At 33.4% G+C, this 12,565-nt stretch overlaps 1 protein-coding gene across 7 annotated transcripts in view; it reads left to right on the top strand.

Annotated features, from left to right (window-relative positions):
- Positions 1-12,565, top strand: part of FBXW7 (F-box and WD repeat domain containing 7) — a 220,775-nt gene that overhangs the window by 72,786 nt on the left and 135,424 nt on the right. Inside the window, exon 1 of one of the 7 annotated variants that reach the window (XM_035022892.1) lies at positions 11,644-11,663. The exons of 4 other annotated variants lie outside the window; for them this stretch is intronic. The gene's annotated coding sequence lies outside the window, so the exon portion shown is untranslated. 2 more of the 7 variants (XM_035022898.1, XM_035022893.1) reach the window with 2 other exon arrangements.

Raw genomic sequence — 12,565 nt, forward strand, 5'->3', positions numbered from 1 at the left:
ATTTCAGGACCCCCGGATCATGACCTGAGCTGAAGGCAGACACTTAACCGACTGAGCTAGTTTTATGTAATATTACGTCTTGTTTCTTTTTTTTTTTTTTTAAGTAGGCTCCCCACTCAATGTGGGGCTTGAACTTAAAACTCTGAGATCAAGAGTATATGACATTCTCTACCAACTGAGCCAGCCAAGTGCCCCAGTTTTGTTTCGTTTTTGAAGAGTCATAGTACCATGCCTTAAAGACATTGGATTGTGCAAAGGCAGCTGCTATATCTCTAAGTAGGCAACTTAATTTCTATAAGGCTTGTTTTTTTAATCTGTAAAATGGGGAGTAAATGAGGTAATTAAAAGTGTGTTTAAGTTTTTTCAAGTCCTGAACAATGTGCCTGGCAAACAATAAAAGCTCTATAATATTTAGTGCTTTTTTTCTTGCATTTTGAACTTTGTTTTGAAGGCTATTTTGACTTGACACTTGACTGAAAGGGTATATATTATAAAATTATTTACAACTTACTTTTGTAAATAGTAAAATTAGTTTATACATTTCCTTTTATTATGGGTAAAATATTTTAATTTTTTTTCTATTAACATTAGGTTGATTTTATTTTTTTATTGAGAGAGAAAGAATGAGAGAGAGGCGTCCCAACATTAGGTTGATTTTAAAATGCTCCTTACTTTAATTTAAAAAAATAGAATGAAGGGATCCTGGGTGGCTCAGTCAGTTAAGCATCTGCCTTTGGTTCAGGCCATGATCCCAGGGTCCTGGGATTGAGTCCTGCATTGGCCTTCTTGCTCAGTGGGGAGCCTGCTTCTCCCTTTGCCTGCTGCTCTCTTTCTCTCTCTCTCTGACAAATAAATCTTTAAAAAAAAATAGAATACTTTGTAAAGAATTTTTCTACCTCAGTGACTAGTACTTTAACTCTATAGTTAGATTGTCTAGGTGCTACTTACAAGGTGATAACTACAGATACTAGAATGTAGTATATGACATTGTATGTTAATGGTCAGGAAGAATTTAACATATGAGTGCTTCTCTGAGACAGTGTTAGTTTGCTGTTGTCTTGGTCTATAATTTTAAAATCTGATTTGTTATAGAGCTCATTCTTTGTAGTCTAGTAAACTCTGCCAATCTAATAAACTCTGCCAATATCTTGATAATTCATTAGCTTTTCTATATATTACATATAAAATTTAAATTGTTTATAAGATTAAGAAAAAATGTTTTATATTTATCATGTGCCAAAGTTTCAGCATATGATTTGTGTTTCAGTGTTGTAAAAAAACCCCAAATTATTCTCATACAAATTGGATTCTTGGGTAGATTTTACAGAGTAGGGGTAACTTCTGAAGTGGGAAAACTATTCCTCCTCCTTCTTCTTTTTCTTCTTCTTCCTCTTCCCCTTGCTTTTCCTCTTCCTCTTCTTTTTTTTCTTATTTAGGGAGTCTCAACCAGCAGGGGGACTTTTAAAAGGCTGTTAAGTATTAGGTAAGTACATATTCTCAGTGTTAAATGTTTTACATATTATTTAAGTTTGCATGTATGTTACCTTAATGTCGTTTACAATAACCAGTGTAAATTATAAATATAATTCATATTTCTTTTAATTTTTACCTGGTACTGGAATTTCTTTATATTTATTCTGATCTCCTTCTGATTCTTTGTACACACTGTATTTAGAAAATTCTTTGAGTGTGCAATCTAAATATTAAAAGACTTCAAATAAAGTAGTAGTCTTACTGAACAGGAATGCTAATACTTTGGTGAATGAAACAGGATTATCCTCATGTAAGATTTTTGTAGCAGTTTTCTATTAGCTGTTGATAGTAGTACAGATTTCTTTAGCCATTCATTACTTGACTCCTCCTTACATTAGGTTCTGTTAACCCCAGTAAGTCAACATGAAGACCAGTACTGTGGTAAGGCCCTAAGCTATTTCCTATTTGCATTCCTCCAGTTTCTTTGTAATAACAAAATATGAAGAATTTCGTAAACATATGCTTTCACTAAGTAAAGCTTTTACTTTTTTATTTTGACTGAAAGTAGACAGTTAATCCTAGAATGTGTTTTACTTTACATTGTATTTTAGACTCTGGTGACTGTATAGATTAATAGTTAATAGTGATAGATTTAAAAATTATTAAATATACTTCAGCAGTGTGAGGCATTGGTTTATCAAGTGTCTTAGTTTAATTGTTTTAATGTAGTTAGTGAAATATTATTAAGAATGAATACATTTAGGAGCGCCTGGGTGGCTCAGTTGGTTAAGCGACTGCCTTCGGCTCAGGTCATGATCCTGGAGTCCCGGGATCGAGTCCCACATCGGGCTCCCTGCTCGGCGGGGAGTCTGCTTCTCCCTCTGACCCTCCCCCCTCTCATGTGCTCTCTGTCTCTCTCATTCTCTCTGTCTCAGATAAATAAATAAAATCTTTAAAAAAAAAAAATGAATACATTTATTTGATTAGCTAATGGAAGTTTCCTAGATACATGAAGAAATATTTAATAATAAACATTGATTTCTTTTATTATGCTTTTTGATGTGTTTGAAAGAATAAATATTTAACCAAATGATGTTTCTAAAATTCTGTAATAATCACAGTTGATGCTTAAATATTGAACAATTATAACTCTTCAGCTTACTGTATATTTATAATAAATGTAACATTTTAAGGAGCAAATGATGTTAAAAAATCTCAAACAAATTTTACTACCTAAAAATGTGGTAACGGATTTCTGGAGATATATTAAGTAGAAAAAATTAACATAATATTTTTTTCCCCATTGATGCATATATTTGAGTTAGTTTGAGGGAAGCAGTCTTCTTTGCATTGTATATACTTACATCATATATTTCATTTTTGCAAATTATTTTTAGTAACTGCTTTATTGGAATGCACTTTACATATCAGAAAATTCATCCCTAAGTGTACAATTTAATGGTTTTTAGTATATTCAGAGATGTACAACTGTCACTACCATCTAATTTTAGGACACTTCCATCCACCATTTTATCCATTAGCAGTCACTCCCTAATTCCCTTTAAACACCTTTCCCTGTCCCACCGCCTGCTCTGCCTCCAAGCAACCACCAGTATATTTTCAGTTTCTATGGGTTTGCCTATTCTGGGCATTTCATATAAATGGAAGCATATACTGTTTGTCCTTTTGTGTCTGGATGCTTTCACGTAACAGTATTTTCAAGGTTCACCCATGTTGTAGTGTGTGTCATTCATTTTTATGGAAAAAACATTCCATTGTATACCACATTTTGTGTATCCATTCATTAGTTGATGAGTTGTATCTACTTTTTGGCTATTAGGAATGCTTCTGCAGTGAACATTTTTGTATAAGTTTTTGTGTGGACGTGTGTTTTTCTTTTAGATAAATGCTTAGAGAGATGGAATTGCAGGGTAATGTGATACCTCTCTGTTTAACTCTGAGGAACTGTCAAAGTGGCTGCACTATTTTATAATCCCACCAACAGGATATGAGGGTTCCAGATTTTCCACATCTTCACAGACTCTTGTTATTGTTAGGCTTTTGTGTGTTTTAGCTATCCTAATGAGTGTGAAATGGTATTTCATTGTGGTTTTGATTTTCATTTCTATACTGACTGATGATGAGCATTATTTCATGTGCTTATTGACCATTTACATATGTTGTTTGGAGAAATGTCTGTTCAAATCTTTTGCCCATTTCTTAATTGGGTTGTCTTTTTATTGTTGAATTGTAAGCATTCTTTATATATTCTGAAGACTATTCCCTTATGATATACATGACTTGTAACTACTTTCTCCCATTCTGTGGATTATCTATTCACTTTATTTCTGGTGTCTTTTGAAGCAAAAAAGTTCTTAATTTTGATGATGTTCAATCATCTGTTTTTTGTTGTTGTTGCTTGTGCTTTTAGTGTCATACTGCAAATGTATTTTTTAAAAAGATTTTAGTTATTTGAGAGAGAGAGAGAGAGAGAGCATGAGCAGGGTAAAGGGCAGAGGAAGAAGCAGACTCTGCGCTTAGCAGGGAGCCTGATGTGGGGCTCTATCCCAGGACTCCAGGATCGTGACCTGAGCTGAAGGTAGACGCTTAACCTACTGAGCCACCCAGGCACCCCGCAAATGTATTTTTAAATAAATATTCATTGATAGTGCAAATCTGTGACAAAGTTTAAATTATTGTAGGACTGTGAAGTAATGGCATTTCTTGTGTTTGACAGCCAAAGCCCAAAGGAAGCAATTATCTTTGTGCTTCAATTCCTTAGCTAATTGTTTTAAGCAAAATGTTATATTTTGATCCCATGGGTTACCATGAAAATGTTAGCTGTGTGTGATAAATTCATTGATACTAGTCTCGTGAATTCATGTTTAGTTTTTTGGATTGGGTAATACTTTAGTTTATCATGGCAGTTAATGTGTGTTTGATGTCAGACCTTAATAAACCATTGCCTTTTAGGCTGACACTATTATCTGAGTTCTTTTCTCTGAAGAGAGAATAGATTTTGAGAATCTTCCTGGTTTTAGTCTTGTGCAGGATATTTGTTGGCAGTAATATTTTGATGTATTTGTAAACTTACATGTGGAATATGTATAGTTTACCTCTGCTTTAGTTAGGTATGTGTCTTCTTGATTTTTATGGGACAATTTTAGTTCCTTATTTTTTATCATTGTGTGGCTTCTATCAGTTGAAGGCATATTTCAGAATGAATTGTTCTATACTGTTGTCTAATGTAGGTTTATAGAGAAATGGCATATAACAATGGGATATCACCATTCTAAGTAGCCTTGGTCTTCTGTGTGAGGGCAAGGGATTGTAATATACTATAGTAAATATATTTTTATTAAGGAAATTTACTTTTGTTTGTATCATTCGTATTATCTAATACTATTCTGTATTAACTTCAAATAATCTGGTCTATTTTTATGAAATTTTATAGAGCTAAGGTTATTGATACTCATCTTTTTAGTTGATTTTAAATCATGGTATCCATTGGTTAACAATCAAGTGTCCATTGGAAAGGTAATATTGTTCTTCAGTTTGGTATTTTTATAGTTTCTGTTATACCATCCATGGACATTTTGCAATGGAAAAGGAAATAAAAACTGACATATCTCATTCATGATGGTGTTACATTTTCTGTTGTAATAAAAAATGAAAAGATTTAGTTGAGAGTTACTTCCTTCTATGGTATATGTTGCATGTGGTAATTAAGAGGATTTTGATAACCTATTTATGGCTGAGTTAAGGTAAAATGGTTTTTGTGAACTATATTTTCCTTCTCTTGTTCTATATGCTTACTAACATAATAAATATATTCACTGAGTATTTATATTTGAAATGTGGGTTTAATATTAATTGACCCCTTTTTCTTACAAGAGTAAGAAGGATTACCCTTTAGTTAAACCACTAATTTGTCACTGAAGTCAGTAGGAGCTGCTTTATACTGTAGGTAGCAGATTCTCAGCCCATGTCTTCGAGTTTGCTGTTCTGCTGATGTGATTCATTAATATACCTTGGCCAGGGTTGCATGGATAGAACAATTAAACTATTCTTTATCAGAAGGGTCTTTCACTACTTACTAATCTTACTGAGGAAAGCTCAAATGGACTTGGATTATTCTAAATGTCACATTATTTTTGTACAAATGTCCGAAGACCATTACACAGTAGTAGTTGACTCCCTTTTCTCCCAGTACAATTTATGTAGTAACATTATACAAGGAAGTTTTCCTAAAAGCTTTTTCCTTCAGAACTTACCTCTTTTTTAATGAAAAACTTGATCCAGAGTAACCCACCTTTAATTTAATCATCATCTCAATTTTATTCTTATGAATACTCAAGGTTTCCATTCTCCTAATCTTTCTTCACAAATTTCCCAGTCTATTAATTGAAATAATTACAACTGTTCATGGACTACCTAGATTTGCTAGAGTTCTACCCTATTACTGTCTTTAGAGTTTTCTAGTATAAATCAGCACTTTTCCCTTAGCTTTAGCCTCAGTGCTTCCTGGTAATCCTTATCTCATTTTGATCTTCTGTTTCATTTTACATATTAGTTATTTGGAACCTTTCCACTGTCCTCAAAAGACCAGTCCTATTTCTATTTTCGTCATTCTTTTCTCATTTCATATTTTATACTTTCTTTCCTTAGTCTGTCTTTACTCAAAGAACACGATGTTTTCATTTATTTCAAAGGCTAACATCTATATTCTTAATCTTATCCCTTCTTCCTGTCACTTGAACCTTGCTGTTTTCTGTTATTCTTATTATGCTCCATGCTGGGTTCTCTGTCTTATCATACTTACTTTTACTCTTTCCCTATCCTTCCCATTATCACTGAGCTTGTTTGATTTATATTGACTCTAGTTGTCCAGTTTATCAATTATTTTTCAATTACCTTCTGCAGTTTGATTGTTGTTTCTACTAACGTTCTGTTTCCTTGAGTGAAAGTAAACTTCTTTTCTTACCTAACCAGGTAGACAGACATTAGTTAGGCTGATGTTAAAGTGCTTTATATTGGAGTGCCTGGGTGGCTCAGTCAGTTAAGCATCTGTCTGCCTTCGGCTCAGGTCATGATCCCAGGGTCCTGGGATAGAGCGCCAAATCATCAGGTTCACTGCTCAGTGGGGAGCCTGCTTCTCCCTCTCTTCTCCACTTGTGCTCTCTCTTGCTATCTCTGTCTCTGTCTCTCTCAAATATATGAATAAATAAAATCTTTAAAAAAAATGCTTTATATTATCCCCAAGGTAAGACAGTTCCAGTTGCTAAATCTGTGTGTTTTCATTTCTCATCCTGTCCTACTCTTTTTCAGCATTTGGTATTTTCCTTCTTCTTAACATTCACTTCTCCCTTGTCTTCTGTAATACTGTACTTTATGGTTTTTCTGTGATGTCTCTGACTACATGTTTGTTTGTTTGTTATTGCTCTTTTCTTTTATATACCTCTTAAGTATAAACTAGGTTGAAGCTTTGCTCCTCTTCATTACATATCCTTGTAGGAGATGGTCTCTGTTTTTATTATATAAATTATCACAGATTTGTGATGCCTCACAAATGCCATGTATTTCTTCATTACCTATTTTACCTCAGTTATTATGTCCTCAGCACCCCAAAATTATTACTTCTTATGCTGAAAAATTTGCCTTGAAAATGTTTGAGGGGCGCCTGGGTGGCTCAGTCATTAAGTGTCTGCCTTTGGCTCAGATCATGATCCCAGGGTCCTGGGATCGAGCCCCGCTTCGGGCTCCTTGCTCGGCGGGAAGCCTGCTTCTCCCTCTCCCACTCCCCCTGCTTGTGTTCCCTCTCTTGCTTTCTCTCTCTCTGTCAAATAAATAAATAAAATCTTAAAAAAAAAAGTTTGATATCTGGTTGGAACTTAGTAAATGCTTTTTGAATTAGTGAATGAACTCATTATCTGACTGTCCGAGTCTGTTCATTTGTTCTTTTTTATATAATGATTTTAACAGTTCATTTACTCTCATGTCACAAAGCCTATAACATCTTTGACCAATTCTTGTCTACACTTGTAAACATTAATTATTATATTTTGGTCCTAAGCTTAACTAATGAGGCAGATGATATTCTGATTTGTAGATGGTAGAAATAGGGATCACAGAGATTGTGATTTACTTATAGTTTCACAGATAGTGGTGGAGTTGAAAATTAAAATTAGGTTTCTCATTACATGTTTCCTGGTTTTCACAGAAAACATTGTTTCTAATGATAAAAGCAGTGTGATAGATAAGAAATCACTGTCAGTGTACTATGTGAGTTAAGGGAGAAAAGACTAGAAGGAAATAGGAGTACTTTAAATTCTTATGTGGTGAGATGAAGGTCCTAATTCGGAGGGAGGAAAGAAAATCAAGGATGTTAGAAGTTTTTCACTAAACATTAATAGAATTTTGAGTTTCTGACATCTGGTAATGATGCAGTCAGGCCAGTGAAGTAGTTGAGTGAATCATCCTTCAGATAACAGTTATAAAATCTGGGTAAAATATTGAAAGAAAAACTTCCAGCTGTTTGAAAGCAGCAGAAAATGACCAAAATGAGGCAGAAGCCAGATAAACCTGCAACTGTGATGTGTAGCTTTCTTGGCTTTGGGTGCATCCCAGCCTCCTGCCGTTCAGTGGCATAGGACAGAAATTAGGCCTAGCCAAGCTATATACTGGGAATATACTGAGGGAAATTCTAGAAGCAAGAGAACCATTGAAGAGGTAAACAAAAACTGATGGAATTTTTCACTAGTCCACTGGCATTGCAAGCAGTTCTAAAGGAAGTTCATTAGTCTGAAGGGAAATGGCACCAGATTACAAGTGCCATCTACTGTAAGGAATCAACATTAAAGAAAGGGTAATTATACCAACTATATACACTTTTATTAATTTAAAAAATTACCTAGGATTAAAGCAAAAACTATGTATTGTTCAGTTTAAAATGTATATGAAAATAATAGCACAAAGTTGAGGTATTTCTGGCTTAATTTATATTTCTCTAATGTTAATATTGAGCATCTTTTTGTGTGTTGGCAATTTGAGAGTCTTCTTTGGTGAAGTATCTGATCTCACGATTTTGAGAATAGACCTATCATACAATATTTAGTATAACATGTCATAATAAGACATTATGACAAATTGACATTAATATTTAGTATTCTAGCTTATGAACATGGTTTATCTTTCATTTAGATTATCTTTTAATTGCTCTCAGTAATGTATGGCAGTTTTTTTTTTTTTTTTAAGGTGATAAGAAATACTGAACTCTAATTTAATTAAGCAATAATTCCTCATTTTCTCCCTCTCCCAGGTCCTGGTAATATCTAATCAACTTTCTGCCTATATGAATTTGCCTATGATAGACATTTCATATAAGTGGAATCATCCAGTATTTGTCTCATGTCTGGCTTTTCACTTGGCATAAAGTTTTCAAAGTTCATTTATGTTGTAGCATGCATTAGAATTTCATTTCTTTTTATGGCTGGATAATATTCCATTCCATTTTGTTTATTTATTCATCTGCTTGTGGATACTTGGGCTGTTTACCCCTTTTGGCTTTTGTGACTAATGCTGCAGTGGACACTGGTGTACACGTATCTGAGTCCTCTTTTCCGTTCTCTTGGGTATGTACCTAGAAATGGAATAGCTGGGTCATGTGGTATAATTCTATGTTTAGCTTTTTGAGAAACTGCCAGACTTTTCCACAGTTGACTTCACCATTGTGTTCTACTACCACCAATTTACAGGGGTTTCAGTTTCTCCATATCCTCACCAGTGCTTATTTCCTGTTTATAGTACCTTTTTGGGTTAGATTTCTTAGGATTTTCTACATAAACAATCATATGAACAGAGACAGTTTTACCTCTTTTTTGATCTTTTTGTTTTTCTTTCTCTTACCTTTTTATGTTAGATTTCTGCAGTATAATTATGAGTATAAATAAATGAGAGCAGACATTCTTGCCATGTTCCCAGACTTAGGGAGAATATATTTATTTCACTCTTAAATCTGTTGTTAGCCATAGGACTTTCATAGATACCCTTTATCTGGTTGAAGAAGTTCTTTACTCAGTGGTTTTGTCTGTCTGTTTTTAATTATTTATGGTATTTGATTTCGTCCCTGGATGCTCTACATTTACTGCCATGATCATTTAGTTTTTTTCTTTTAAGCTATTACTGTGAATTAACGCTAAGTATTTTTCATGTTAACTCTACATTCTTAGGAAAACTCCGCTTTGTTAGGACATATTATTTTTATATATTACTGGATTTGATTTGCTAAACTTTTTGTCAAAGCTGAAAGTGTCCTTTTTTCCTCTGTTTTGTATAATACTGGCCAATGTTTGTATGCCAGACTTAAAGTTTATATAAAACTTGGCATATGGTTTTCTTAAATATTTGATAGAATTCACTAGTGAAAATTTTCTTGAAAGAAGGTTTTGGATTTGCTAATTCAATTTTTTCCTTTGGTAGTATTGTTATTTTGTATTTTTCACAATACTTTTCTATTTCATTTAAAAAAATCCTATTATTGCCTACTATGAAATTGGATAGCCTGGTTTTTTAAAAAGTTTAAATCTTTAAATATATCACTTATTTAAGTCTTACCTGCATTGGATCATTCTTTTAAGACCTTTAGTAATAGGAAAGCCAATCTAGGTCACCATTCAGTTTTTGAGACAGCTTACCATCAAAAAAAAATTTTGATGTTGGGCAGGTTCAAATCCTACTTCTGTTACTACTCTTCTCATTGTGAATTTAGGAATATTCTGATTATATTCTCTGTACTTAGAGATCCATTTCTAATGTTCTATTAAGCTTCCTGAAATTTGTTGGTAATGGTCTCCCCCCCTCCCCCCAATATTATGTAAGATTTGAATTCCTGGAACACAATTCTATTTGGTAATAGTGGGTAGTTCTTTTAATTTTGCCACTTTTTCTCTTATTCATTTATGTGATTATTGCCAGGTAAATGTCTGAAAAGACGTTTTAACACAGATTTGAAGGTTTTGTTAAGTATAATTATCAGGTAACTTTATTGGTTCTGGCTAAAATAAGCTGAATTGGGAATATATTTCACTTAATTTGGGTGTAGTGGTATATATTTAGATAGAGATCAATCATTACCATGTATAGTTAAATCATTGCTAGCCATCCCACTGTAGGAATGTGTTCTAATAATGTCTAGTGTCTCTAGGCATCATGACAGGAATGTGTAAGACTAGAGGGAGTATTACACTGTGAATGTGGATCGAAAATTTCCAATATATCTTTTAGAAATTTCTTATTCAACTACTTAATCTTTATCAGGATTTTCTTGATATAGTGTAACCAAAACAATATAGAAATAAGTTGCTGAAACTGCTAAAAACTCAATGATTACATGTTTTTATACTTACTAGATAGCCTTTTTTTGCTTTATTAATTTTCTTTATGTAAGTAAATATAACTCAGGAAATCTGTAACTTATAAAAATTTTACACTAATAATATTGTTCATATGTTTTAAATATTGTAAGATTTCATTTGGAAAGGGTCCAATTAGGGGAAAATTGCTGAAAATCTTAAATAGTATAAAGTAATAGTATAAAGTAAACATTTTCTGTTTGTTTAGTATTGTTACTTGCCATGGATGACTGGCTACTTTAACTCAGTAAGTGTAGTACTTCTTTATATATATAGTAATATATAATTATATATAGTATAACCTCAGACTTTGCTCCTGAGGGTTTCTGACTTCTTTGAACCCATTTGTTATAGAAATTAGCAATTCTAGCTCCAAAGTGATTAAAACCTTATGATAAAATATAAATTCCATAGAATATGTTTTGGAGAGGAAAACAATTTAAAATGTTTTTTTGATATAACTATTTTAATAATATATACTTTCTTTTTAAAAGGTAGCATATTATGACCATAGTTTTATTTGGGGATGATTTAGGGTTTCCAGTTTGAATCTCAGTTATTATTAAGTCATTCCATTAGAGAGAGATTATAGTTTAACTCATCCCTGACTTTTAGAAATAGGTCAGCATCCTAGGCCATTTTCCTCCAAGATTCCCTTCTTTCTCATACCCCATAATACCTGTTAAAACCATTATTATCCTCCATTTTGTAAACAGGGAAGAAGGTTCTGCCGTTCTCCACCCATACCTATTATTATCCGCAAACAGAAGATGTTATTAGGTATGTAAAGCATTACTTTCTATAGTGTGTAGTATAAAGAAAATTGGTGTATTTATTGTAGTATTGGCTATACGTTTTAAAACTATAGTTCCTGCCCTGCCCCTCCACCTGGTTTGCTTCCAAAGCACTGCTTTATGACTATAAGGGCAGTCTGCTTTTGATATAACTCCCCATTGATCACCAGGGTTGATTGACTAAATTGCTATCTATAAAAAGAATCTTGGGAATGACTATTGGGTTTGCTCTTTGCATGATTTGGCTACTCTTGTAGTTAATTTGCTAGGATACTGTAGTACTGTACTTGCTCTAAAGAGATGGAGTAATGACACCATCTTGCTTATTAGGCAGAAACTAGTATAAAATTAGGCTTTTTGTTTTACTATAGAGTCAGCTTAATTGGAAAAAGTAGAAGTGCTAATGGTTTTGAAAATAGGTTGATTCTGAAGTGTCCCTCTGGCTTGACTATTTTTCTTACAGCATTAGTGGTAGATTGAATGCTCTTTTACCTAGTGAAGTTATGTTGTAATCTGAACTGGCTTTCCATTTTGGCTAGTAATTTAGGGAGAATACTACTTTTCAAGACGGAATTCCTCACTTCTCTTTTGGGACCATTTCACTGCACCTTGGAGTAAATATGCAGAGAGGAAGTAACTAGACCCTAATTTCTGTAAGTTTAGATCACACCAGTTGGGGAATTTTTAATTGTGGTTTTCTAGCTATGTTAAGGCTGTATTGGTTTTGCTTTCAGCTAAGCTACAAAATGGGCAAGATTGAATTGCTCATCTATCTCTCAACACATGCTGAAACATTTTTGTGATACACAGAAGCTGACATAACAAACTGAACATAGCTAGGTGGTCCCCCAATTACCCCTCCCTCCTCTCCTCTCCTTTCCTTTCCTT

Source organism: Mirounga leonina, unplaced genomic scaffold (genome assembly GCF_011800145.1).
Source record: "Mirounga leonina isolate KUSES-001 unplaced genomic scaffold, KU_Mleo_1.0 Mir_176, whole genome shotgun sequence".
NCBI lineage: Eukaryota > Metazoa > Chordata > Mammalia > Carnivora > Phocidae > Mirounga > Mirounga leonina.